Below are 25860 nucleotides of genomic sequence, written 5' to 3'. Positions count from 1 at the left end.
GGGCTGTCAGCATAATGTGCTTTGCTCTGGTGTGGATAACTTTGGTGGCCGAGATACGGACCTATTTCTTTAGTACTGATGATCACTTATGTGGCTACAGACACCACTGGGTCCCATTCTGCTGGTTATTGTAGTGACTCTGAGGAAGAGGCAATCCCTTTGCCAGATCAAGGGCCTGAATCTGATTTCACATCCTCCGTGACAGGTTAAATGGGTTGAAGTCAATGGAGCCATGCAGGGTGAGAAGAGAACGGAGCATCGAGAGTGATGGATCTACCTACTTAAGGAGTTTTTATGGCTCCCAGAGCTGTGATGTTTGAATGCCTCACAAACTTAAAGGCCGCTCCTGTGAGAGATGGAAGCACTGTCGTCTCTGCCTAACAGCTGGGGAGCCGAGACAGCAAGATGAAATACCTTGGCCAAGGTCACTGTGGAAATCTGTGACAGAGCAAGGTCTGCCAAACTAAACCTTGCCAGGTTTCAAGCTGGTATGTGGACGACTGGGCCAGCTTTCCTCGTAGCATGGGGCAAATGGGCTGTTCCTGCCTTCTGTCCCACTCTGCCCCTTCTTCTCTTTCTTAAGTTGTGATGGTGGGAGCTGCCCACCTGCAGGCCACTGAAAAGGATCAGGCAGAGCCCAGCCTCTCCCCAGCATGAGGTTGGCTGAGGTCCCCTGAGGTGCAAGCAGAGGATGGATTCCTGTTTCCCAGGAGTGTGGGAATCTGGGGTCAACACACCAGCAGCCTGTTCATTACCAGGGTCTGAACTGTAGCACCTTCCCCTCTCACATTTCTGTTATTTAGGGTGACTAATCATAATAACAAATTCATTAAGGTTAACTGGATAAAGTCATCTAAGTCATATTTACTGCTAAACTAACTGCCCAGGGAGGTGAATTAATGATCTTTACAGAAACCTTTTATGGTTATTTGGCCACAAGGTGTGATCTGGTTTGATCTTTTATGCAACATAAATCAGTTTAATGGTTAAATCTGTGCAGCTAGCTGTTGAATTTAAATGAGGGCTTTTTAAATGAAGTATGATGCTTTTTCACACACAGAGGGACATTGAGCAGGTGTATATTGCAATTAAATGGGAAAACTTACAATTAGATAATGTTAAGTTTGTGACACTGGCTGACAGAAGCCTGGAGATTCATGGTGAAGGTTCATGATCAATCATTAATCCTTGCCACTGCGGAAGAAGTAAAATTGCAGATGGTTTCAGCTGAGGTCAAAGCAGTGTGGGAGAGTGATGCGGGTTGTGTAGCGGATGTCTGATATCAGCCATTCATTTCAATAGCCTTGGGTTCAAATACTCTGTTGAGTTACAGATGGAAATTATTTGATCTTGTGAGACAGCTCTCAGCCTTCTAGTATTTATACTGTTTTGGTTAACACCCAGGAAGGTCTGGTGGAAGCCAGGGATCTGTTATAGTAGGCAGCTACAAACATGTCCTGGGAGATGGCTTCAGATGGTTGCAGATTTTCCAGGATGGGAAAAAGCTAAAAAGGCACTGGTTGCTCTCCCAGCCTTCTTGCACTTTTAACACTGCTTCTAAATTGCCTGAAGTAGTCACAGCCTGTCCTCCCTCATTTAGTCAGCAGCAATATCTCTCCCAAGGGCTTGCTGTTTAAATAGTGAGTGCACTTTAGGAGGCAGAGGCTGACAGACCTGTGCCAATGCACCACAGGTCAACAACCCAGATCTGAAAATGAAACCAGAGCTTCTACACAGCACTGCCTGCTGGGTCTCCCATGAGTCCTGTCTTCACCCAAGGATGGAAAAAGGGATCAACTACTAGACAGGACAGCTTAGCCAGGAGCTGCTTCCCAGGGGATTTGCTGGACTTGAGAGCAGCCTGTTAGACACACCTGTTTGCTCAGGTGTTTCCTAAAGAAAGGGAGGAGTGTTTGGGACGTTGACTGAGCACTGGGGAAAAGCTGTTTGTATTTGGGAAGGCATGGATAGGAGTGAATGGTTCCTGTTTGATTGACTTCTGTTCTGAGTGCTCCTATGTTAATGTTTTACTGGAAATATTAAAGAATAGGCAAAGAGCTGATATGAGTGGAGGTAGGTGAAAGGATTCATGAACGCTCAGAGAGGGATTGATCTAGGCAGAATAAGACACTTCTGTCCCATCCACGTCAAAGTGGTTAATGGGGCATGGTCTTTCTAGTCTCATCTCCTTGTTGAGCAGATGGTTCCTTGGTTTTTCCTGTAGAGCTCAGTCTCATTAAGTGATTTGGCCATGTCTTCCTGCATTTTTGCACTCCCTGGTGTGACCAGGACAGGCAGCACTGTGACGTGCCCACAATATTGAGCTGGCACTTGGGTCACCTAGCTATAGCCTTAACTCCTGTGTGCTCCCCATCCATCTCCCGTCATGGAAAACAGATCTAGAAATGCAGAGTTCTGGGTAAATACTGCTTTTAAGTATAAGGATAAAAATGGCTGTGTAAGAGTTTAGCCTACTTCTCATAGCTCTGCCTTAAGTTTACTGCTTGAAGTAATGCAGTCTCTGTAGAAGATCCAGCTGTGTGCAGGGTCAGAGCACGTCATGGGCACTTCTTGGGTTACAGTTTTTCAGAACTGCCAGCCAGTTTGTTTTGTTCCTCTCCAGTGGTTCACCTGTGCTGAAGTTCTCTCCCAGCAAAGTCAGTAATAATGTTTTAACACTTACAGTAATCATTTACATCTTCAAAATGCATTGCAAACACAATTGAAGAGTTGTTGTCAACCAATGAATCAATTTTGCCTTTTTGATTAACTTCCTGTCTTAAAAACCCTACCTGAGTGCTGTAATAAGTGCTCCTCATAGAATAAGGAAAGGAAAATTCCATGGATTTCTTTTTCTCTTCTTCTTCTGGTCAAAGTTGTGACTGATGAAGTCTTAATTCCCTTTTTTCTTTATTAACTTGCTTGAATCACAAAACAACAAGAAAAAGAAATTCGCTACTTTCCCTCCAGCCTGCTTTTGCTGTGAATTTGCAGTACTGGATATTGAGGCTGTTTGGGTTCTAATGCTCTTACCTTTAGTTCATTACCTTTTTGTGCAGAACAAAATAGAAAGAACATCACAAAACCATGATTTTTTTTAGCCTTAAAAACAGAAGGGGGGGGGTGGGTCGGGATAGTGCCTGAAACAACTCCAGACATTATCTTTTTGTATTGCATTAAAATGCAAGTTGGTGCATTAAATCTCCCACCACTTTGGTGAGGTAAGTAAATATTATGATCCTATTTAACATATGCATCAAGCCACATAAAAAACCAAATAGAGACTTGGCGTACTTGGAAGTAAATCATTAAAACTGCAGCTCATTAAACAAAGACTGAATTCAGTCCAAAGAGAGAATGTTAGGACTGCGATTAGACTTGGTCATCGACCCATCTCCTGTCCACCAAACTGTGATGTAATGACATAGTGACATATGAAAAACTGTACTGATGACTCTGATAGTATTTCAGATGTTCACTGTCATGATTGTTTCCCTGGTTTTGTATCAAAGCTTGTCGTTTCTGCTGTGCTTGGGCTTGTTTAAAGGGTGATAACCAGCCTTAGATCTGGTAGGCTTACACTTGGTGGGGGGGCTCTTGCCTGGAGCCCTGGTATTGTATGAAGCGGGGATCTCAAAACAAAGTTTGAAAACTTGATTGGCTTCAAGTTCAGTCTATATCATGGAGAGTATAGGATTTCCACCAAAGTGCATAAGGAGGCTTGAATGCATGCAGAAATTTTTTAAAGCATGAAGCAGGGCTGTTGTGGCAGGCTTGGAAAGTGGTTTTGTTTGCAAACAACCTATTTTCTGTAGAAAGGCAGTCTGAGGCTGGGCAGGGAATGCCGGGTGCCAATTGCTTTGTTTCTTTACCACTTCACAGAGAAATTGGCTTATTTATTTTTATTAAACACAACTTTAAGGATTCTGAGAATGAACATTATGATCACCCTGTGCCAAGCCTGCACTGGTCTATCACCAGTCAGCTTTATCTATATTTCAGGATGGAAATCAAATCAGAAATCATAGAAACTGTTTCACTTCCAGACTATTAAAGTTGACTTGTTCATGTCATTTTGATGTGAGGTTTACATTTGAGAAACATCCAGATATGGCAGCTTAATTCTGTCAGCAGAGAGAGTGAATAGTGGTCATCTGAAATATCTGGCCCTGACAAAAATTACTCAGGGATGCATAGGTCAGTCTCTGCTCTGATTATATGACTTGATTGTCTTAATTTGATGTTTCAAGACTGATTTTAAAAATATGGCTGGCCCATTCTGCTGAAGGAGAGATGTAGTCACAAGTCACCATAGCTTTACAATTTAGGAAGGTCAAATTAATCTTCTTCTTTCTGTCCCACTGCTCAAGGAGGAAACAGAGAGGAAAAAGATTGCGTGGGCGCTCTCAAAACACTTGCAGAGTCTCAGCAGTTGTTGTCCAGTTAGAAGTAAAAAATAGTGTTGGAACCTGACTGTGGAACTCCAAGAAAGAGTCAGTTAATAAGCATTCAGCATTGCTCCCCATTAAAACTTCTATAAAACACAAAGCAGATGTTCTGAGGGGATGCAGGCACTGGTGAGAAGCAAAGCAAGTGAAGGTAAATCAGCTCTGGTTGCTCAAATATCCACATCTCCATAACTCTGCCAGATATGCTACAGAAAGGGAATGGGGAAGTGATCCAAACTCTTAAGAGCTGGAAGCAGCTTGCAGCTGGAGGAAAGGAGGTCTCTGGCTGTAGCACATCATTAATTGTCAAAACAGTTTACTCACTTGACACTGCTGCTCCAAGTGCTCTGTTTTCAGTCCCACCTGTCTGTGCTGTAACTCTCATCTTCTGCTTGTGCTGCAGGAAGGGAACAAAGCAATACTGCCACTTTCCCCGCTTTGCCCTTAAAAGATGAAGACACCCTGTTAGAGGCAGAGAGGAAAGGCCTGTGGTAAGGGCACTAGCACAGGACTTGGAGGATTCTGGTTTAATTCTTGCCTTTGCCACAGACTGCTTGTGTAACCCCCAGCAAGATGGTTAATTTCCATGTCCTTTCAGTACTGCAGTTGTAGGGATAATCCTTCCCCAGCCTTTTCTTTCTTGTCTTGCATATGAGCTGCTTGGGGCAATTGTGGTCTCCCTTTCTTTTGTGTTATGCAGTAATGGGACAGTAGGCTTCCATGGGCTGTAGGAAAAATAGAACAAAAACCCAAGCCTTGGACAGATGGAATCAGAGGGTGGAGAGCTGGTGCTTGCCAGATTTGGGAGAACTGTGCCTCATGGGTGTCTGCAGAAATGCCTCTCTTGGGAGAGCTCTCACAGTTGTGCTGAATGTCTCTGTGTTGAGTGTGCTGGACACACGGACTCTGTGACACTGCAGTGCCACGTCAGCCACAAGGGATAGCGAGATGCTCTGCTGGTAGGAGAAACTATGTGTATGCTGGGCAAATTCCTGTGGGTCCAGATTCCAGAGCTGTTTCTAAGCAATAAAATTCTACTTGCAGTTTTTGTTTCATTTCCCAGGCCTAGGACTTGCTTTTCTTACCTGAGGCTCACAGCACATCTGTTAAGGTTCAGAGGAACCTAGAGGCTAAAATGGGATTTGTAACTCTGTAGGACAGACACCATTTGAAGGTCAGCCTCATGCTGGAAACGACACCAAGAGACAGTTCTTACGGTGACACTTTCAAGTGACTTCCAAGCTGGAACCTGAAACAGTTTGCCACAAATCCCTGTGGCTGCATTTTAAATGGCCTGGTGGTGCTAGGTCAGTTGTCAGTAACTCACTGCTGAACACTCCTGAAACAGAAGAGAGCTCTGTGGGGCAGCTGCTCCCCAAGATAAAGCAGAGCACAGAGGGTAGGAGAAAACAAATAACAACAGAAAGAGATGGCCAGGTTTGATGATACAATTTTTAGGAAACTGTGAGTGTGTAGAGAAGATTTCTATTTTTCCTGACATGCTAATGATTCTTGTGCCTCCAAAGTATTTGAGTGGAGAGGCAGCATGAGAACCTCTATTCAGTTCTGCAGGAATAAATGGCAAGCTTGTATTTCTGTGGGACAGCCCCAGCCCTCCTTTGCAGGGGAATCTGAGTAACAAACCAGAAGTGACCCAAGCATGTGTTGTGAGCCTGCAGACCCAGCCCTGCTGAAAAGCTCTTGAGCGCATTTTGAGTAACCTCAGAAGGGTTTGTGTGTTTGATTCGGATCTGGCATTACTTCTGTCACAGCCTCGATTGGCAACGTCCCTGCAGTGACTGGGGCCTGAGCAGCGTGATTTACAAGGGAAGTTGCTATGTTAAACAAAAGTTACATAAGGAATAATTTACCCCCAGCTGTGCACAATAATGCTGCTGTAATGCTGTCAAGACACTGTACTGACTTCAGAAACCGCCCGTGTGAAGTTTGAGTATCTTGTTGTTCTCCCCAGGCCTCACGGAGGGCCTTGGAGCCACAGCTGTGTTGCTTCACTGCCCGTCCTCCCCTCTCATGCAGCCACAGCACGGGAGGCACAGGCACGCAGCCCTTGCAGCCCTGCGCCAACCAGCACAAGCCATCCCCCACGCAGGGTGGTGCGATTTGGTTGGGGGAATTACCCCCTTCTCTCCACACTTCTGGCTGGCTGGGTGCAAGTCAGCTCCAGCCCAGAGGCTGCAACCGGAGCCTTGGCATGACACAGAGCTAAGTGCCTCCTCGGGACTTATTAACAAACTCCCCTTTGATGCTCTCTGAAATACAGATTCTGTGGCTCCTGGTCTGCATCCAGAGAGTCCAGGGTGTGGGTAGACGTGGTAAGAGTGCGCACACCTGACCTGCAGGCGTGATCGGCAGCGTGCCAGAGCAAAGGCCTTGTGGGCCTGAAGGGCAGCTCTGCCGCCAGGCTTGCCGGATCCTGACATCTGGCTGCGAGTCCCACAAATGGCTGGGAGCGTGAGCTGGGAGCGTGAGCCCCGTGCGGGAGTTGCTGAGCCTGGAGCAGTTTACAGCAGGCCCTTGTGCTGTTCCCTTCCTTGGGCCCCTTGGACTGTTTGCGTACTCATGACCCCCAGACCCTCTCCAGTGGGACTGCAAGCTACAGCATTTCAAGTGAGAGAAGGATGACAGGGGGGATAAAGAGAAGCGAGGGAAAGGCACCTAATACGATTTCAGAGAGCCCTCTGGCAGTCTGTCCGTGGGAGGCTGCCATGTATAATAAGGAAACGATTTGTCTGGGAATGATTCAGCATGTAAAATTCTCCCTCCCTGACCTCTTTCTAAGTCCCCAGCATGGGATTGCGGGAGGTTTCCAGCAGAGGAGAGCCGATAAGGCGCAATAGCTTTCATATGCTTGGAAGAGAGGTCCAAGTGTGCATGCTGAGGCAGCATTCTCACTGCCATGTGGGGCTGTGTGGAACCCACATTTCACCTTTACTCCCAGGAAGGAGGTGAGATTTTTCTTGCTTAGAGACACATTAACCATCAGGGAACTTTCCTTCCCAGCCAGCCCTTGGGGTTGTGCTTCCCACAGCTTCTGTTTCTGCCCTGGGGACCATGGTGAGCAAAACCCCACCAGCAGCTGCAGAGCTCCTTCCCTGCTGATTTTCACAGGGCTGCCTCCACACTCTGAGCTGGCCCACTGGTATTTCCCTGAGGATTCCTTCCTTTTTGTGGGGGACCACAAGGAGGGCTGGAGGCTGGAGCAGCTGCCCTGTGGGATCCTGGTACTGAGGGCTGGTTTTCAGCAGAGGAAATTTCTATGAATTTTCTGGAGCTTGCTTCTAGACATGAGAGTTGAGACGTTTTTGCTTCTCAGGTGCTCTCGGAGTTCCTCCTGTCCAGCACTATAAGCCTGACTTGCACAAATTATTACAAAACTGCTATTTCGTGGCATTTGGATTTTATAGGTTGTCAGGCCCTCCCATCCAGTGTGGGAGGGGAAGAGAAGAGACAGCAACAAAGTAAACTCAGTGGCCCTGAGTTTGCAAATGCCAACTTTTAGTGTAGTAGCCACTTGTGTGTGCTTCTCTGTCCCCTAATATGCACCCTGACATATTTGCAACCTTCTTTCATCGAAATCTTTATTATCTCTTGAGGTAGGATCTTCTTTTGCTGCTTGCTTTCTGCAGTAATTTATACTAATTCAAAAAAGGTATGGAGTGTGAGCAGATCAAAATGGGCAGCCTGAGGGGGCTGCAGGTCCCTGCCTGCTGCCACTGTCACGTGGGGAAGCAGCAGCTGTGCTTCTGAGTAGTTCCCTTCCAGAGCAGTGCAGCTGTCTCCAGACCTAATGTTGCTCCTTTCCTTTTCATTAGCTGAACATAGAGATGACCAAGATTCCTGACCCTACAAGTTCTGGGCAGTCTAAATTCTCCGTGTGGCTGAAGGCCATGAAATACATACGGCACACCTTGGGGAGCTGGAGGGGGAACTGAGCCTAATTCAGAGATGGGAGAAGAGACAAGATCTGCAAAGGTGCGACCATTCCGCTGCGGGACAAGGCTGGACTGGGCATGCAAAGGGGTTTCAGGGTGAGAAATGAATGACAATCAGCTCACTTCACCTGCAGCAGTGACTTATGCTCATACCTGCTGCACTGCTGGCATTGTAACCAGCTCAGCCTGGGGGCTGTGTTTGAAGTAGATCTGAGTGTGCAGCCCAGAAGCTGCCTGTGGGCACCACAGGCTTAGTGAATTCACAGGGTACAAGACCAAGGTGAATGAGGCACCCAGTGTTAGCCCACAGTGAGGCTGATGCTCAGCAGTGAAGATGTCAGAAGTTCAAACCAGTACTTAGGGTTTATGAATTCACCTTCAGAGATACCAGCATGGACTGCAAGTGAAATAACTCTGTTCTCTGTTATTAGGTGATGTCTATTAGCAGACAGCTCATTTTCTCTTCTGTTCCTGGTGGGGACATTTTGGCCAGAAGCAGTTTCCAATCTGGCAAGCAAAGCAAAAGTATTATAGGAAGGGAAAGAAGTCCAGATCCATGGAGGAAATATTTTTATTCTCTTTTTCTTGCTGGTTTGAAAATAGCCCCTAAGCAGGATATGTCAGCCAGGAACTGAATTGTTTCAAGTTCTCTCTTCATATGTATCAGTAACAAGTCCACTCTGCACTTCTGTCTCTTTTCTGATTTTGGTGGGAATTTTAGGAAAATCTGCCCAGATTTGGATTCCTACTCGAGCTGTGCATCTGCCGGGTCTGACACTGGTAAAAATTGGCTGCTTTGTGGGGTGTCTGCATGAATAAATGGTTCTTTGTGAATGTCTTCTCCCAGCTCCTAATATCCAGGGATTGGCTCTGAAGTGGGTAGCATTTTGCAAAAGCTGTTACCTCTCTTTATCTACAGTTTGCCATCACAAAGCTGGATAGACTTGTTACCAGTATGAATGCCCAGTCCCAGCTCTGTGCTTTGTACTTTCTCCCCATAGCTGCCAGTACAAATGTACTGCAGTCTGTCACAGCCAGGAGCACAGGAAAAACAGGGAGTGTGGAGGAAATTTGGTGACTGCCACTCATCATCTTCCTTGCTCTGCTGTTCACTTTTGCTGCGTAGAACAAATCATGTAACCTTTCTGTGTCTCAGTTCCTTCCCGTATAATGAGGACAAATATTAATTTGTCTCCTAGTGACAGAGGTTGCATTCATACTCACAAAGTGCGTTGGTAATCACAGGTACTCCATCAGTGCCATATATTGTGATCCAGCCATCTGAATGATCAATGTTTCCTGACATCTGGCCACATGGAGCTGGGTCTGTGTGGTACTGCATGGCCAGCTTCCTGCCGTGCCCATGTGCTGATCGTGTGACAACCAAGAAATGGTGGGTCTGGATGTGGCACCTGGATCTGTGCTGCTGCTTTTCAGCCTGGTGCATTGGTAGGCCATGGAGCTGGTGTAGCAAGGACAGTGTGTAGCTCCATGGGGAGAAAAGAGGATGTACAGATCCCTCTTTCTCTCTGCATCACACAGCCCCAAACTTTTGTCATCACCTGCTCTATGAGCCCCTGTGAATTCTCTGGTGTTCACCCATGGCTTGTGATGGGATGGTCAGCAAACCCATCTGCTCAGGCTCTGTGATCCTGCACCTTGGCATGGTGGGGGTCTTGCTCAGTGGTAATTAACAATGAGCACTTCATTAGCATTTTCACAGTGACTTTTCTGAGCAGTCTGTAAGCATCACAGCAGTGCTTTCTTCATTACCTTTTCCCACTTCACTTTTGAATTAATTCTTTCCGACCTCTTCCCAGAAGAGCTACTGCTCACTCACTTATATATAAGGATTTCTTATAGCCTGGCTTTTTCTGATTTTCATACCTGGGATATTGTTTCCTATTTTGCCCTGCCTTCCCTAGATATTTAACATTTTGCATTTCTTTTATAGTCCCTGTCTGATACTTTCTCTCCGCATTTTGTCATCCTAGTATTCTTTTTTAGCTTCTCCAGTCTCACTCTCATACAGGACAGTGGAGTTTTGAGTATTCTTAAATCATCCTGTAAAGTTCAGCAGCAGTATCCTAGGTGCTGGCTAAAAATTATTCCCATTCTTCTCTTTAAATACAGGTTTCAGTCCTTTCTGTAGAACATGGTTGCAGTGCTGCAGGCGCTGTTGGTTGCATTTCTGTTGAGAAGCCCAGGACTCTTCCACATGGACAGCTGTGCAACCACAAGGCAAATACTTTATTTTAATTCTCCTAAGAGCCTTACAGAAGGTAATCTTTTCAAGAACCCCAGGAACTGGGGTCTTGCACAGATAGGAAAGCTGGCACACAGATGCTTAACCAGGGTCACAGAAGGAAATCAAAAGCCGAACTGGGATTGGGATTTTTGCACTGCTGTCCCCAGACATGTTGTTGGAATGTCTTCAACAGCTTTTCTGCTGCCTCAGTGCATGCACACCACCTACCATCTACAACATGCAATGGAAACTGCTAGGCATGGACAGCTGACAAGCTTTGAGCAGTAGGACTGAGGTGCAGCTTTGGGAGAAGCATGGATTTATGATGACCTGGTACATATTTTGATATATGACACATAGGATACATTTTGTGAAATGTCCCTTAGTTGACTAAAAAAAATCAATTACTTGCATCCAAGATCCCTGCTTGAAAGGATTTCTGTCTGCAAATGGCCAAACAGCATAAAAGTTAATTGCTCTAATGTATAGCAAGCCATTTGCCCTCACATCCCATTGTTGATCTGAAGAATAGCGGCTTTGCACGGGGTGGGAAATCTGTATGGGTCATTTTTAGCACTGACTTGTCAGACTGGTTGCAAACTTGTCTCGATGGTTTTCCCTGGCTTTGCATCTCTGGCAACACCGCCACAGTGCAGCAGCAAACCAGGGCTGGCTCTGCCCTTGGCTGCAGGCAGTGAGTTACACTCCCTCCCCGACAATGCTCTTCTCTCTTCCCTGCTGCACAGGGTATGTTGGGGGTATCTCGAGTGCTGCAGTGCTGTGGCTGAACAGGCATTCCTTCTTGCTCCAGACGAGACCTGGGACTTGGGCTAGCCTGCCTTAGGTCACCTTGGCTATATCTGATCGTTACAGCAGTGCGTTGCTCTGACCTATATGTGCACCAGTGGTCCCAAGCTGCTGGTTTGTACACAAGAAGCTGGGATGCTGCTGCTTGCTGAATATTGTCTTTTGAATCTTGCTGCAGAGCAAGCAAACCAGAGTATAGATTATCTGATCACATGGCACGTGGATTATCACTTTTTAGTCATAAATAAAGCAGAAAAACTGAGATGTGATTTAGAACACAAACACACAGCCAGTCTGGTTGCTCAGCCTTTGCAGCTCAGGCCAGTACCTACAGAACATAAAGGGTTAGTTATTGCAGTAGCATGATTAGGTGCTATGAACACTAATGATCCAAAAAGCTCAGTTTTAGTTTACGTGAGAATTGTATCCAACTTTTTCATGCCTGTTAACTTTGCAGACAGCAGAGTTCCTACAGGAGCCAGAGATTCAGGCAACTAGATGAAAACTCACTGCAAATGCACGTAGTGTCTGACTAGACCTGTGGTCTGTGGTGGGGAGTTAGACAAGGTGAGACTGTAAAAGGCTGTAATTGTACACAGGAGATGGCTGTGATTGCTTTGAATGTGGAGCCATTGTCAGGAACACCGAGGGAAAAGCACTGCCTATTTGAGCACTCTTATCTCAAACTTCTGGCTAAGTGAAGTCAGGAAACGATTGGGGGGTGCTGTTGTTGTCTGTGCATTTTCACCCCTGGGATCTGAAGAAACTTGGGATTTTGTGCTGCCTTTGGCATGGCTTTGCTACCCTTTGCCAAGTTTCATTAATCAGCAGCCAGGGGTTACATGAAGGGTATAGTGTCTACCCCATGAGATTTCAAGGACCACAAGGAGAAGTTTCAGTAACGTTTGTTTAAAGACACTTCAAGGTTTTTAAATTATTTTTTACTCCTGAAACATAATTGCCATCCTTTAACTATTATCAATGGCATTAGAGCTTCACATAGTAACAGCATGCTGGGATCCATGAGAGTGTCAGACTGGCTTGCTGTTACATGAAAAATGTCACATCTTGCAGCATCTCAGCTCTTGATTTTTGTCTGGTTTTTAGCACTTTGGAATTTGATGCCATCATATTATCAAAGGGAAAAAATGTCTCAAATTAGAGCCTGCTTTAAACAGATGCTTTGCAGTCTCAGATAAGTACAATTTGTAGACATAACTCAGAGAAATTTAAATGTTGAAGGCAGCTACACTCACCAAATTGCTGGGATCCACCTAAACTGCTGAATTTTTACTCCAGCTTCCCATTACCCTGTGAGATTTTTTCCTTCTGAGGCATTCCCCTCGATTTGCTCTTATCCCTGAGACTCTGGTGTCTTCTGTGCTGAACAGCACCACTATCCCCTTGTCTTTGAGTCTCTTAGGCATCGCTGTTCCCAGTTGTGTGATGGTATTGCACTTCATACGTTGCTCTGTGTGTACAGAAGGCATCAATTATGGCACGTTAAATGAAACAATATGTAGAGCGTGGGCTAAACTCTGGGATATTTTTAGTCTTTGTTGGCCTTGTCATGGCCCTTGCTGTATTTCTCTGGGAAACAGTTGCTGAGTAGCATCATTTAGCTTGTCCCACATAACTCCAGGCTCTTGGAAAGCCAGTTTCCTGCCAGGCTTGAGACTTCTGGGATGGCTGTTTTCCCAGTGGGAATGTGCCCATTTTAGCTTAAAAGGCCTCATGCCTTATTAATGTTTTGATGAGCGTTTGGGGTGGAAAGGCAATCTCAGAATTAAGTGTTGTATTTGGGGGGAGTAAACCCAAAAGGTCTTGAGTTTAAACTGTGGCCAGGTTATGTGTAGCCAACATCTGTATCCCCAAGCTCCTTTTGCAGAGCAATTGGATCACTGGATCACTGCTGTTGATGGTTCCTGATGCACAGATATTCTCCTGGAAAGGGACAAGAAGCATTCCTCTGACTGGCAAATGAAAATGCTACAGTTGGGTGGAGGACAGGGAGCCAAATCAATGCCTCCATGGAGAAGCAGTTGCCTTAGTGCCATGGTGGCTGACTGAGCTTGGCTGTCAGCTTGGCAAGGGCAGCGTTCAGCTCCGCGTGCAAGGCTGTACAGGGAGAAAGCCACGTCCTGGCTGGGGGTGCGGGACAGAGTCTGTCATGAGAGGATGTCAGGAGATTTGGAAGAGGGATGTTGCAAGACCAGGGTGGGATTACAGAGGACATTGCAGAGCTGGGGTTACAGGGTGACTGAACAGGGAAGCCAACCTGACCTGGCAGCATTAGCATTGCTGTTTCCAAAACAGCTTGAGTGAAATGCTGGGGTACTAAAGGAGGGTGGATGAACCTGGGGCCAGAGACGTGGCCCCACTCTCTGCCCAGCCCTGTCTGTCAGGGCCCCTGTTTCGTGGCAGAATAGGCAGAAGGACAGATAGGCCTGTACTGCCTCCAGGTCTGTGCAAAACCCCCTCCTTTAGCTCAAAAGTGAGGCTGATGGCCATGCACCGAGATCTCTGGCTCTAAGCTGTTGTGCTTAAGTGCAGACACATGTTCTGCTCTGCCCGTTGCTTCAAGCAATGGAAACCTCTAGCAAATGGTTGAGGCAAACATCTGGGGATGGTGATGTCTTGTCTTAAACTGCTGTAACAGGATTTGCTAGGGCTCATCTGTTGTTTGAACTACAGTATTTTCACCTTTGAAATCTCCTCTTTCTTACCCTGAGCGCTAAAAGCTTCTTTTTTTTCTTTTCTTTTTTTCTTTTGGTGTAGTGGGAATTTTGTGTAACAACATGGCTCCAGGACCTGCAGCTTTATGAAGAAGAGGAAGTTATGAGAGATTGTATAAAATCATGTTCTATTATATTACATAAAAATTAAATAATACCATACTTCAGAGACAGAGGAGCACTTTTATTAGCTGAGGAAACACACATGAAATTTGAGTTTTACATGCAACAGCACACAGGGTGGGTAGCAGGACTGGGAGCAGAACAGACTACTTCCGTGTCTTTAACACAGAGAGGGGAAAAAGAGAGCAGCTGAAGACCCTGAGCATGGAATTCTTCCTCTGCTGGGCAAAGAATTACATTAAGAATTAGAGCAATTTATTTTTTGCAGTCATTATATTTGCTTAGCAAAAGAAGACCTTTATATGTTCTAGTTTAAAACTAATTGTCCAGTTTTAAGATTGCTAAGAATCCAAGGAGTGAATTTAATACAGAGTTTTTTGAAGAAAACACTGCTAGTCCCAAATTGAACCAAGACTTAGATTAATCACAGTCTTCTGTGCAATAGAAGGCATTTGAGAATCCATCTAGTTCATGGGAAAGTGATCTTGGAAGAGCAACAAATAAATGCTGTGACCTTTTGACTCTGCTAGCCCCGGAGCTGTGGTAAGTTTGCAGTCAGGCACTTGGTTCCAGACAGGAATTTTCATTGCTGCAGTGAAGTAAATCACCATGAGGAGGAGGCCTCTTTGGCCTTGTCTGCATGGAGATATTTTCAGAGCTCTAATTCTCTGTGGGTGCCCCCTCCATCAGTGACAATGTAAATGGGAGCTGAATGGTAGACCTGCTCAGGAAGCCTGAAATACTGGCATCTTAAACCACCCTAGTTAAGGCAATACCAGAAATGCCAGCCTTATCTCTGCTGTGGTCTGCAGTGGCAGTTTTGGCTAAATCCCATCGGTATGTTGGATTTACCCCCAGGGCAGATTTAGTGGGGGAACAAAGGGTGCTGTAGTGCCTTGAGATAGCATCATCTTGATGTGGCACAGGTAGGACACTTTGAGTTTGCCATTCCCATGCACATCTCTTTAGCAGTTCAAAGAAGATGAATTAATGATGGGAAATAAAATAACTTTTGGAAAAATCAATGGTTTTCGTGATTATTAATTCAATGATCCTTAGAAACAAATGTTTTTTAAACCTTATGTTCGGGAAAGGTAATTTCTCTTCAATTAATTTGGCTGATTTTTGTTTGTTTGTTTTGTTTCTGTAGCCAGGCAGAGCTGTGTCTTCCTTAGCCTCAGTTCACCTTTCAGCCTTTCCTGGAGCTATGTCCTTTCCAGAGCTTGTGTTCATGAAATTTGTAAGAACTTACTTATCCCGGAAGCCTCCACTCTTCTCTGCTCTTGATTAAAGCTGGTCCGTGAGTTCCCAAGTTAGTAGGAAGAAGAGAAAGTCAAACTGCACGTTTGGTCTCATTTCCGTAGGAGCCAGGAACAGCACTCATTTTTGTGTAACTATAGAAACCAGTGCTTTAAAGAAATGACTGGCCAGTGCAAGATTTGGGTTAAAATTGAGCATTGACAATGATGGTTTCTCCTGATGGGTCATCATGCACAATGGAATAAAAGGCCTGATTACCACTGAGACTGCTTGGGGAGACAGTCCAACCAGGCTGGATGTTGTTTTGTTCTGCTTGATTGCCACCTTCTCCGTGAGAGCTCAGCGTGACCCACCTGGGTTGTCACGTGAGGAGAGTAAGAGGAGTTTGTGCCCTGTGCAGTCATTACCAGGTTGTCCAAGGAGAATATGAGGAATATAGATTTTCTCTTCATTGTAGCTCCTGTTGGGGAACTTTCTGCACCAGCAGGTTCTGTCAGTTACTCACTGATACAGCTCCATGAACAGGCATCTGTAGCGAATGCTCTCTGTCTTTGTGGGCTGTGTGGGCTCTGTCCCTACCCTCACTACAAGACTAGGCATGTCAAACATGCTGAGATCCATTAAAATGAGTCCTTTTCCTCTAACGTTGGCAAAACCGGTGCTCTTACAAGGAGTCTCTCATCACTGTCATGCCTAAAAGTCTATTATGGAACAGTTCCTGGGACTCAGCTTCAGAATAGTAGAAACCTCTGGGAAAGTACCACAGCCTTTGCTGTTGGCTGTAGAAACCTCTTCTTCCTCAGTGTACGTGCTCAGTCTGAACCTGTGAAATGCTGGAGAAACAACAGCTATAAACTCACTTCTCTGAAATACTTCCTTTTCCTCTTTTCATCCTCTCCCATCTGCTCTTTTCTTGTGCTTCTGTTCTTTTGGTGATGGTGAAGACCCCTCCCCCCCCCCATATTCATTCTGTGGATTTCTTCCCCCTCAGGCAGCCGGTGAAAAGTACAAATGGCATTTGATGTAAATCAGAGTAAGATTCTGCTGGGTTCCCCCTGCCCCTCTTTCCATGCTCTAGGCATTAGTGTAATGAAGAAGTCAATGATTGTTACTTAATTTACATCCTTTAAGGCAGATGCCTTTGACCTGTGTGGGATGGGAAAAGACTGGTCAGTATGGCAATGTGTGAATGTCTAAATCTGGACTGAGGCTGATTTTTCATGTATTTAGGTAAAGACAGGAATGTACCCCCTGCCTTCCTTCTGCAGATCATCCTCACCTGCCATACCCTCCCGTGTCGCCTCTTGGTGAGCAGTGATTCACGGGCTCACCAAGAACACGGCAGCTGCAGATGATCCCGGTTCCAGGAATGGTGACAACAACTGCAGCGCTGTTCCACCACCAGCTGAGAGACGCTCCCGTAACTGGCCAGAACAATCACTCAAAAGGAGAGATCCTTTGGCTGAGAGCTGTGCCAAGGATTTTCTTGTACTATGCACAAAAAAAGCCAAACTCAAAGAGCTAGGTTGGCTTGACCTGTCCCTGTGCACAGGGAAGAGTCTAGTCCCCCACTGTGTTGTCCACAATATTTCCTCCTACACTGACTCATTTCACCATGACAGAGTGAAAGGAAGCAACAAGCTTGGTTCTACCCCTTGTTTTCCCTGTAGGGTGGCTGCACACAGCCCGATGTTTAATGTTTCTTTCAGTGAAGTGGCTACAGCTTTTCTCTGGCAGGACTGAGGGAACTGGAACTGTCTGGGCCACAATTTGTTCCCTGGATTCTGCTCACTGGGAAAGCTGGTGCCAGCCTTTATCAGAGCACATGACGTCTTGCAATCAAGATCACAATTAGGATTTTTTTCAAAGTCAAAAATGGCCCTCCAATGATGTAAAATTTTTCATCCTTGATCCTACTGTGATGGGTTCATTGTAGTTCTTCTGCTCCCCCAGCACATCTTCCTTTTCATAGACAAAAGTCCAACAATTCATTCATTTACCATGTTTTCTGTCTTTTAAAAACTCCTTAAATTTCCATCACTGGGAAAACATTTAATTGCCTTAAGCCTGCAACACGAGTTTGAGTCTGGTTTGTTAAGTCTTTGAGGCCAGACAACTTTGTTAACAACAGTGGCTTGCTTTGCAGATAAATCCTCCTTTTCAGAGAACATCTTTCCTAAAGAGTTTCACAGCTGATTATGGACACAAATAACTCATCAGAAAAAGTTAGTGATACTCAGTGCTTGGCAAGCCCTGAGTTATTATCCAGTTAATGCTGTGGCACTGTGCATTTCCAGCTGTGTTGCAGTGGCACACAGACCTCAGCAGCTGCTGCAGAGCTCATCAAAGGGCTGTTGAGCATCATCCCTGATTTGTCATAAACCTAAAGGTTTCTCTGGGGAATGAATGTTATCGCCTGCCACAGCCTGGCTACACTACAGTGATGCTCCGGCACTGTTGTTATCATACATACACTGCTTGTTTGAATTCCTTCCCTCTCCCCTTTGCTTTCATTATTTTTCCTGTTTGTTGAGATAGTTAGGATCAGATTATTCATAGCCTTATGCTTCTAACTGACTTGTCTGAAAATGCAGTCTGGTGTATGCTTATGGCTACCTGGCTTCATGTCTTCCTAACCAGCTGAGTTTATATTTTAAACAATATTTAGATGCTTAATAAAGAGGCACAGAACATTTTGTGAACTGCTTAGGTACATTGTCCTTAAAAAGAAGAATGGAGTTTTAGGTGTAAGTTATGGTATGGACAAAAGCTATGTTTTATGTAGGATTTTAATGTTTGCACTTATTCTGAATAGGATGAAGCACAGAAAATTTCAAAACTGGAAAGGAAATTCTGAGGTGAGGGAGAGAGGAAGCTTTGTATGGGGTTCACAGAAATGCTTTGTTTTAAGAGATGTTTATCTTCAGATGCATAATACAGAACATGCAGAAACTAAACCTTATTTTGGAATGTCTTATGCTTTTCAAAACTTTTCCACATCTGATTTTCCCCTTTTCATAACTTTCCCAGTTTTCTTCCCTTTTTTGCCTTTCAGACACAATTTTAGCAGAACTGATATGATACCACAAATTGTTTTTGCTCAAGGAAAAAAATTTCCAAAGATTTTCTGAGCACTTCAGCCTTGCTGCTGCTGGAAACCCTATTTCAATACTCATGTGCTTCCTAGAGACTTGAAAAATCCATCCTGTTGTCTGCTGCAAAAGGGGTTTTGCAAATGCAAAAGATCACAGTTAAGTTTCTGATCCTGGAGGCCAGATTGCTTAAACTCTCTGTGTTTCACAAATTTTGTGATATTATGTGAACAACAGTAAAGTTGTTTTTCTTTTTAGCTTCTATGATTGTCTCTGCGGGGTCTGAATTATTGCAGTGCCAAGTTTCAGAGCGAGCTTTTTAACTCAACCAGCACCCCCTCAGTCTTTTAGTTTGGAAACACCTTGTTCAAGTCTCTGATAAGTGGCCCTTATGTTTACATGGAAACGTTATCAAAAGAGATGGAAGTCACTCCTGGCCAAATCCTTTAGTCTCTGAGAAACACCTTGACAACAGCATTTTTCCTCAAGTTGCACTGTAATTGCAACAAATTTGCAATGGTCACTTCCAGGGACACCCAAGTACTAGTGACAGCTGAAAATATTTGTGTGTTTTCACAGAGAATTGTTAATTTTGTGACTGTACTTCTTGAAAAACGTGCCACGTCACCATGATTGGGCTGTGAGTGTCCCTGTGGTTGCTCTATAAATAGCCTGGATGGACAGAGCCCAAACACAGAGCACTTGGGCAGTAAGGACTTTTCTGTTGGGCCTGCTGGATTTGTGCAGGTTGTCATTCTCACTGTCACAAACAGGCTGCAAAAAATATTTTCAGCTGCTTGAGATAAAATGGGCAGGGGTGGAGACTTTGTGTTGGCTCGAAACATTGAGATGCTTTCAGGCCAGAAATGTTCTTTCTGCTGCCAGCCCCCTGAAGACTTCTTTGGCCTGAAGGCTCGTGTGTTACAGCTTATGTATTAGTCCAGTAAAAGATATACATGATCTGCCTTGTCTTGCTGTCAGTCCATCTCCTAAAAACTGTTGCTGCAGCTAATGGTGGCTCATATTTGATTTCTATCCAGGGTATTTTAAGGCTGCAAAACCATCCAGCAGGATAGGTGTCTATTTCAGTGCTGTCCTTTGCCTGTTATTATGTATGTTTGTATTAATGACAATATATCCTGCAGTGTCAGTTGATTTAAATATTGAAAACAAATGTTGTCCTATTTCTCTGCCTTGGGGCTAGGAGTGATTATTCCAGCCTCTTCAGTGTACAGGAATCTGCATCTGTTGAGGTCTCTATTCTGCTGTGAGCCCAGCATATGAACTCAGTTTACAAATTCATCTGAGAAATGCTAAAATTGGCACCTAGTTCTGCAGGTACCTATACCAGTACTATCCAATGGTCTAAATACGGCTTTGCTTAGAAATGCAGTTTTTTTAGACTTGTCCACTTGGGTCAACATCCTTCTGTCTCTTTATTGTTTGCATCTTAATGTTTCAGTATCACCAGGATACATTATTATGACCCTGGGATGCAAACAGTCCGCTGCTGATGGTTTTTTTTAGTAACTTGGCAATGTTATCTAAAGCAAAGCAAACTCTTGAAATTGGGACATACTGCAATTCACAAGGACAATGAAAAGTATTTGTGGTACAGAATATTTTGCACATTTGAAATCTCTGTTGTATCAATCTTAATCAGAAAAGCGTGCCTGAAGCAAAAAAAAAAAAAAATTGCTGTTTAATGTTTCTGATAAAAGTAGCATTTGCAAAAAATACATTTAGAAATGGTATAAGAGTTTCACACAGTAGCCTTAACAATGTTGATAGTGTTGTTTATAAATATGTGGTTAGGGAGATATAAAATTGTAGATCATTGACTTGCTAAGCTATAATACCATTTTCTGAGCTATTTAGGTATGTCAACTGAATGAATGTTTAGAAGCCATGCAGCACATGTAAAAATTTGCATGAAGACCATATTGATTTCAGGTGCAGGGGAAGCATTTCAATGCAGAATAGATGAGCTGCTGGATTTATCTGTATTCTAAGTTGTGAGAATGGAGAACTTGCCCAAGGGACCCCTTTCTAGTCCTGATGTGAGCTGGTGCAAGGCAATGACACGAGGCACCGCATACGAGATGTATCGAACGACTGCGAGCCGCAGCTCTTGGGTTGAGTTCCTGGCCTCTCCTGTATATGCCAGCAAGGCATTCTGTGATGGATTCCATCAAATGGCCTCATTTCTAGCCCTTGACACAAGGGAAAGCTGCTCCCACAACTACATTCAGAGAGGTAGAAGTGGATGTTACTCTTCAGTCTGCTTGTGACATGAGTGTAGTACTGAGTCGCCAGCACTTTTTAGCGGCTGCATGCTGGTTTTGGCATTTGGGGGCTGCAGAGTTGGGATACCACCAGCAGCAGAAGGCACAGCCCTTGCAGAGCAGTGGGTCAGGGGAGAACCTACATCGCTAGTGAGTGGCCAGTGAAGAAAGCTGGCGGAAAACAAGTAAGCATGGGGCACGTTGCCATTAGTTGCAGAGAAATAACAGGAATTTCACAAAACTGATGCTCATGTGGTGATGTGCCATTTGTGATGAACTGCCTCAACTTGTCAAGATAATTTTGAACATTTTGTTTCTTCAAGCCAATGTCAAGATCTTTCTGTGTCCTCAGTCTGGAGCTCATTAAGTGTATGACGCATGGAAAACTCTGTTTGCCTCTTAATAATGTACTACCGGGGAAAACAAACTCTTAACCCCATTTTCTGATGGACACCTTTTGCATTCCAACTTCAATTTATTTCATATATGTGCAGTCAGACATTTGTTCATGTGTCTCGCCGTGTCTGAGTGTGGATTTGAAAGTTGGTCTATGCAGAAATCTCACCTGGTCATCAAGAACAAAATACGTAAGCACAGAGCTCTGTCCACCTGAGAAGGCCTGAGATGGAAACACCTCCTTACTTCCAGTGTTACAGACAGGTATTTCTCCAGAGGGAGATATTGAAGGATGCAGTGCATTTAGGAGTTTGTTGTTGCCTTGCTTCAAAGTGAGGAGAGAATCAATAATTTGTTAGGCTGTGAGCTGACGTCTTGTCTGAGTGCCAGCTCTGGTGTCCTCCAGAATAAGCTGCCAAAGTGTCTGAGGGAACAAAGCGGGATGTAAATTCCACAAGTCATTTTCCTGAAACTCTTATGTGGGAAACCTTTAGAAGCCTCTCAGTAAGGACAAAATCTTTCCAGGCTTAATGCTTGTTTGAGGAAAATTCCTTCTGAGGTCAGTAGACCTAATCCTGAAGTCTTATGGATTGTTTACCTTGATGGGATTTGAGTGTGTGGGGGGGGAACACAGGGTCTTGGGACAGAGGGTGTGCTGAAAATGCTTTCCTGGGAGGCTGGAAGAAGCCTGCCAGGCTCTGCAGAAATGTCTGCATGTGTGAAAGGAAGGCTTGCTTCAGCAAAAATCGCCTTGGTTTCCCACTTTCTCAGCAGTGGTAGAAAGAGCAGGTGAGGATCCCTCTTTTCTCTGAAGGCTCTTTGGTGCCTGTGGGTGGCCTAGCCCCATCTCTCAGGGACCGTGCATCTCAAAATTCCATGTGTATGCTTCTAAAGTGGTTTGCATCTCAGACTTTCTTTTGCATCCTAGATTGAAAAGCCCCCCAGGCTGGCAACCCCCTCATATCTTCTCAGTTGTAACACAATCCATCAAAGCGATAAGTAGTGTCAAATACAGAAGCAGATGAGAACTGAGACATTGGTTTCTCTTATCCTTAAGCTGGGGAACAAACTCTGAGTTTGCTGTGTGGCTCCAGGGAAAGAACCATGCAGGGGGCTTTGGCTCTGCTTGCCCCATGTGGTGTCATAGTGAAACACCATAAAGGGCCCCTTGTCCCTGCATTGCAAATCATGGCATGCCAACAGTGCCCTCAGCAGAGGTTTCTCCTGACTGTCTCTTTTCCTCCCCTCCTTCTCCTTGCAAATTGAAATCTATCTCCTTTATACCAGACTTGGTCTTTATTAGCCAAAGATCATGCCTCTTTATTAACCTTTCGGTAAGGCTACATCAGCTGAGTGAAACACTGTTCAGCAGGGCATATGGTATCATAAAAGTCACTGCTGGTGTCACACAGCTGTGTACAATTTTGTTTGGTTTGAGGCTTTTTGCTTTTTAGTAAAGAGATGGAAAATGTTATTTTCTTCTTTTCTGCTTTCTGGTGAGTGACTTATAAACAGCCTGTGTGAAATTGGCTTTGGAAAATATAATCAGAAAAATATATAGGCTGTTGCATTTCTTTTAAGAATCCCAGGTCAGGGTACAGGGGAGATTCTGTAAAGTTTCATTAAAAGTAAAGAAGGAATACAAAAAGCTCTGCTGCTGATCCAGGGAAAGTAAAACTTCGTCAAGCCAAGTAACACTGGACCATCTTGTACTTTATTCCCTGTTGCTTATCTAAAGCACATTTCTTGCATTCAATAGATTTCTACTTCTGGCAGTTTATAACTCCATGAGTTTAAGAGCCTTTGACTAATTAAGAGCAGAGAGATTTTCACCACGCTGCCATAGCCCCACTGGAAGAATAATTTTCAAGTGCTTCACTGTTTGGGGGCATATGAGGCCAAAATTACAAATAAGTGTCTGTGTAGCTATACATACACATCTATACTTACACATACACATATATATACAGTATATACAGACATACACATACATACACAGATACATATATACACAAACATATATATATATAGACACATAAATGTGCTTCAGATTATATCTATGTCCATATCCATATCTGTTAAAAAAAAAAAAAAGCCTTAGAAGTGAACACCTTTGGAGGGCAGATTGTAAGTACTGTTAGTAGTCTTCTAGGTGGGTCTCTGGTTGGGTTGTAAATTATTTTCAAATTAATCATGGAAGAATTTTAATAGGTTTGAGGTGAAGAAGCATGTGTGATTGTGTGAGTGCATGAGCACACATGCAGATAACAACTGTGAGGGATGTCTGTGCTTAAACTGATCAGAGAAGTTTTATTACTTCTGTCCATTGATCCTGTTTTGAAATATGGCAGGCTGAGCCTATTAAGGTAGCTCAGAAATGTCTTTCCAAAATAGCTTTTGGTTCCTGAACTCATTTACATCCTTGATTCACTTCAAAATCTGCTCCTCTCAGTATTTGCTGCTCTTGTTCACACAGATGCATTGAAAATCGGTCTGTTACCCAGCAGTTTTCTGTAACAAAGGAAGGGGTTTGGTCCAGGTCCAGAGAAGGACATACAGGAAAGGATCACAAGTGAGGAAATGACTGTGTCAAATTGCACTTGAACAGTGAGAAGGTAGAATGCATATGAAAACCAGCTGAATTAAAATAATATGTAAATGAAGAGAGAGGCAATTCAGTTGAAATTCACAACTGCATTAACCTTACTGGTGGTGGATAGTGTGTGACTCCACAGTAAGTCTTGTACACCACAGCTCAAGATTTAGGAAAACATAAGAGTTCTTAACTTCATTCCTGTTTGACAGCATGATCCAGTGCCTCTCACATCACTGTGAACCTGACTGCCAGCTCTCAAAAGGTTTGGGCAGCACTGAGACCCAATGGTTTTTAATTCCATGTATAGATGTTTGTGGTGCCACAAGGGAAGTGTCTGGTCTGAACCAGCAAATCTATCCTGAGATGAGTGATGCAAAATGAAAGCAGTCAGGAAAAGAAGAATTTGTTGATGGAAGTTACCAAAACACTGCTCATTTTAATGAAGGTTGAAAAACAGCTTTATCGGGGTAAGAGAATTAACAAATGTGTCATTATGCTGTTGCTAAGATCACACCTGTAGCTCATGCACCAAGATCATGCTCTTAACTTCAGAAACCAGACTCCAAAGGAAGACTGCAACATTAAAGGAGATACAGGAGCAGGAATGAATTTAGCCAGTTTCATCTAGAGAAATGCTTAATGGCAGGATGAACATCTTAAGGGTCATTTAATACTGGGAAGAAGAAATGATACATAACACAAGTAGTAACACAAGGAACAGTGAATTCAATTTAATAAAGGGCAAATTAAAATTGGAAATGAGGCTAAACTTTTAGATGGTTCGGGGCAGGCAGAAAGGGAAATTGTTTGCTTAATGAGGTAGTTATGACAAACTAGGTAGAAATACTCTGTTTTCCGAAATCAGCGAGTGTGGAGTTCAGTCTTTCCTGTCTGATACAGTGGGTTCAACAGAGAAGTCCAATTGCCATTTTGTTGGCCTTGTCCATCCTGACCATTAGTTGCCTTAATAATCCGTGTTTGAATAAAGGCACTACAGTAGCATTGGTACATGTTGGGAAGCCTTGTTTCTGTAACACTGAAGAAAGAAATTGGATATTTTGTATCTTCACAATATGAAACAAAAAGTCAAGAGTGCTGTGGTTGTACAGGTGAGATTTATATGAGACCACATGGAGATTTACAGCCTTGTGACTTTTGTGCCTGGTCAGAACTGTTTGATAGAAAGGCTGGGAGGGACTCATCATCAGGTTGTGGGGAGCTTGGCTGCTTCACTCTCCACTGTGTTGAGGAGACAGCTGGACACCTCCGAGGTACCTGTTGAAAATCTTACTCTTGTATTCCACTCCTGCTGTTTCCTTGAAGCAGAGCTGACCCCACAGCTCTTGTAATGCAATGGGTGATCTTAATTCCCCACTTGCAGGGCTTGCTGCTCCAAATGGGCTCTTGGGCTCCTGCCTGCTTATGGCACTTTTTGTGAGCCTGTCTGAAACCAGCCTTGTATCTGTGTTGCCAGGAAGGCTTTATGAAAGAGAGACTACAAATGCATACTGCCAGAACCTCACATCTGAGTAAACGTGAACTAAGTGTATTTCCAGTGAAAATTTACTGGAATTGGTGGACAGTGCAAGAACTGATACTGATATTTAAATCAGTGATTCTGATATAATGAAGACAAGTGATTAACAAAACTCTTTATCTCTTTGTAGCACAGATATACAGTTGATAGTTCTTGCTTTACTTTAAAGATATTATATATATAGGCACAAAACACCTAATTGATGAGGTTGCACAGGGATCCCACCTAACAATTAATGATTGCCTGCTGATGAGTTTTGCAATGTCTGAAAATGAAGTGGTAACATTCAGTGCATGGAAGTAGCTCATATTGTCCAAAACAGCTGATGTGTGTTTAAGTAACAATTCTCATAAGGATTTGCTCAAAATTTAATGCAATCT

The 25860-nt window shown here is 44.1% G+C and overlaps 1 protein-coding gene across 2 annotated transcripts in view; it reads left to right on the top strand.

Annotated features, from left to right (window-relative positions):
- Positions 1-25860, top strand: part of SEMA5B (semaphorin 5B) — a 272778-nt gene that overhangs the window by 44843 nt on the left and 202075 nt on the right. The window contains exon 1 of one of the 2 annotated variants that reach the window (XM_069021072.1): positions 25160-25214. The exons of the other annotated variant lie outside the window; for it this stretch is intronic. The gene's annotated coding sequence lies outside the window, so the exon portion shown is untranslated. Of the gene's footprint in view, positions 1-25159; positions 25215-25860 lie in introns of those variants that run through there. 2 annotated transcript variants of the gene reach the window in all.

Source organism: Aphelocoma coerulescens, chromosome 7 (assembly GCF_041296385.1).
Source record: "Aphelocoma coerulescens isolate FSJ_1873_10779 chromosome 7, UR_Acoe_1.0, whole genome shotgun sequence".
NCBI lineage: Eukaryota > Metazoa > Chordata > Aves > Passeriformes > Corvidae > Aphelocoma > Aphelocoma coerulescens.
The sequence above is the reverse complement of the archived record's forward strand: the minus strand, read 5'-3'. Positions and strand labels throughout refer to the sequence as shown.